The sequence below is a fragment of the Dama dama genome, unplaced genomic scaffold (genome assembly GCF_033118175.1).
Source record: "Dama dama isolate Ldn47 unplaced genomic scaffold, ASM3311817v1 ptg000093l, whole genome shotgun sequence".
NCBI lineage: Eukaryota > Metazoa > Chordata > Mammalia > Artiodactyla > Cervidae > Dama > Dama dama.
In genome coordinates this window covers 487,011-490,152 of record NW_026870908.1, presented here as the reverse complement: position 1 = coordinate 490,152, position 3,142 = coordinate 487,011, and positions in this window count along the sequence as shown.

The following is a 3,142-nucleotide window of genomic DNA, read 5'->3' as shown; positions in this document are numbered from 1 at the left end:
CGTCCTGCCCCTGGCCTGTGGGGCCTCTGAGCACAACCGGCCCTCTCCCACTGGAAAACCTCCCCGGCTGCCTCCAAAGGCCGGTTTGCCAACACTCCCGCCCGCTGTTCCCGCCAGGCATGCACAATGCTCCCAAGCCCGGGAGAAAAGCGCTTCGGGTTGTTGCCCTCTCCGGGCCCTTGCCCCTGAGCCTGGGGTCCAGGCAGTGGGTCCACACTCCCAGACCAAGGCAGAACCACATGCACTCGTCTGTTCCTGACCCCTGCACCGGCAGAGAGCTCGGGGGAGCCAGAGTCTGTCAGGCAGCTGCTGGGTTGGCTGCCTGTGTGGGAAGGGGCAGAGCCGACCTAGGGGCAAGTTGGGCCTCTTCCTCTCCCTGCTGCCCTGAGGCTGCTGGGCCAAAGACGTCTTGGGCATCCAGCCCCTTACAGGTCCCTTCCCTCTGACGAGGCCCTCTGAGCTCCAGCACCTTGCAGTGTGGAGACAGCCCCTGCCAGCAACCTCCTCTCCAAGGAGGCCTCAACCGAGGCCTAGGCCCAGGGGAAAGGCACCAGCGGGGATGAGCCAGTGGAGGCGCAAGGGCATGTCTGGACCCAGTCCCCGCAGCCTGCCCCTTGGTGGGGCAGTACCCCCGGAGGCCAGGAAGGTCTGTGCAAGGCTGCCAGGGGCAGGGACAGCGCTGGGTCCTGCCCCTGGCCTGTGGGACGTCTGAGCACAACCGGCACTCTCCCGCTGGAAGACCTCCCCGTCTGCCTCCAAAGGCCGGTTTGCAAGCACTCCCGCCCGCTGTTCCCGCCAGGCACGCACAATGCTCCCAAGCCCGGTAGAAAAGCGCTTCGGGGTGGTGCTCTCTCCGGGCCCTTGCCCCTAAGCCTGCGGGCCAGGCAGGGGGAACACACTCCCAGGCCAAGACAGAACGACATGAACACGTCTGTTCCTGCCCCCTACACCGGCAGAGAGCTCGGGGGAGCCAGAGTCTCTCAGGCAGGTGCTGGGCTGGCCGCCTGTGTGGGAAGGGGCAGAGCCGACCTAGGGGCAAGTTGGGCCTCTTGATCTCCCTGCTGCCCTGAGGCTGCTGGGCCAAAGACGTCTTGGGCATCCAGCCCTTTGCTGGTCCCTTCCCTCTGACGAGGCCCTCTGAGCTCCAGCACCTTGCAGTGTGGAGACAGCACCTGCCAGCAATCTCCTCTCCAAGGAGGCCTCAACCGAGGCCTAGGCCCAGGGGAAAGGCACCAGCGGGGATGAGCCTGGGGAGGCGCCCGGGCATGTCTGGACCCAGTCCCCGCAGCCTGCCCCTTGGTGGGGCAGTACCCCTGTAGGCCAGGAAGATCTGGGCAAGGCTGACCAGGGGCAGGGGCCCTGCTGGGTCCTGCCCCTGGCCTGTGGGGCCTCTGAGCACAACCGGCCCTCTCCCACTGGAAGACCTCCCCGGCTGCCTCCAAAGGCCGGTTTGCAAGCGCTCCCGGCCACTGTTACCAGCAGGCGGGCACAATGCTCCTAATCCCGGAAGAAAAGCGCTTCAGGGTGGTGCTCTCTCTGGGCCCTTGCCCCTGAGCCTGGGGGCAAGGCAGGGTGTCCACACTCCCAGGCCAAGGCAGAACCACATGCACACGTCTGACCTGCCCCCTGCACCGGCAGAGAGCTCGGGGGAGCCAGAGTCTGTCAGGCAGCTGCTGGGCTGGCCGCCTGTGTGGGAAGTGGCAGAGCCGACCTAGGGGCAAGTTGGGCCTCTTGCTCTCCCTGCTGCCCTGAGGCTGCTGGGCCAAAGAGGTCTTGGGCATCCAGCCCCTTGCTGGTCCCTTCCCTCTGACGAGGCCCTCTGAGCTCCAGCACCTTGCAGTGTGGAGACAGCCCCTGCCAGCAACCTCCTCTCCAAGGAGGCCTCAACCGAGGCCTAGGCCCAGGGGAAAGGCACCAGCGGGGATGAGCCTGGGGAGGCGCCCGGGCATGTCTGGACCCAGTCCCCGCAGCCTGCCCCTTGGTGGGGCAGTACCCCCGGAGGCCAGGAAGGTCTGGGCAAGGCTGGCCAGGGGCAGGGGCCCTGCTGGGTCCTGCCCCTGGCCTGTGGGGCCTCTGAGCACAACCGGCCCTCTCCCACTGGAAGAACTCCCCGGCTGCCTCCAAAGGCCAGTTTGCCAACACTCCCGCCCGCTGTTCCCGCCAGGCACGCACAATGCTCCCAAGCCCGGGAGAAAAGCGCTTCGGGGTGGTGCTCTCCTCGGGCCCTTGCCCCTGAGCCTGGGGGCCAGGCAGTTGGTCCACACTCCCAGACCAAGGCAGAACCACATGCACACGTCTGTTCCTGACCCCTGCACCGGCAGATAGCTCGGGGGAGCCAGAGTCTGTCAGGCAGCTGCTGGGCTGGCCGCCTGTGTGGGAAGGGGCAGAGCCGACCTAGGGGCAAGTTGGGCCTCTTCCTCTCCCTGCTGCCCTGAGGCTGCTGGGCCAAAGAGGTCTTGGGCATCCCGCCCATTGCTGGTCCCTTCCCTCTGACGAGGCCCTCTGAGCTTCAGCACCTTGCAGTGTGGAGACAGCCCCTGCCAGCAACATCCTCTCCAAGGAGGCCTCAACCGAGGCCTAGGCCCAGGGGAAAGGCACCAGCGGGGATGAGCCTGAGGAGGCGCCCGGGCATGTCTGGACCCAGTCCCCGCAGCCTGCCCCTTGGTGGGGCAGTACCCCCGGAGGCCAGGAAGATCTGGGCAAGGCTGGCCAGGGGCAGGGGCCCTGCTGGGTCCTCCCCATGGCCTGTGGGGCCTCTGAGCACAACCGGCCCTCTCCCACTGGAAGACCTCCCCGGCTGCCTCCAAAGGCCAGTTTGCCAACACTCCTGCCCGCTCTTCCCGCCAGGCACGCACAATGCTCCCAAGCCCGGGAGAAAAGCGCTTCGGGGTGGTGCTCTCACCGGGCCCTTGCCCCTGAGCCTGGGGGCCAGGCAGGGGATCCACAGTCCCAGGCCAAGGCACAACAACATGCACACGTCTGTTCCTGCCCCCTCCACCGGCAGAGAGCTGGGGGGAGCCAGAGTCTGTCAGGCAGCTGCTGGGCTGGCCGCCTGTGTGGGAAGGGGCAGAGCCGACCTAGGGGCAAGTTGGGCCTCTTGCTCTCCCTGCTGCCCTGAGGCTGCTGGGCCAAAGAGGTCTTG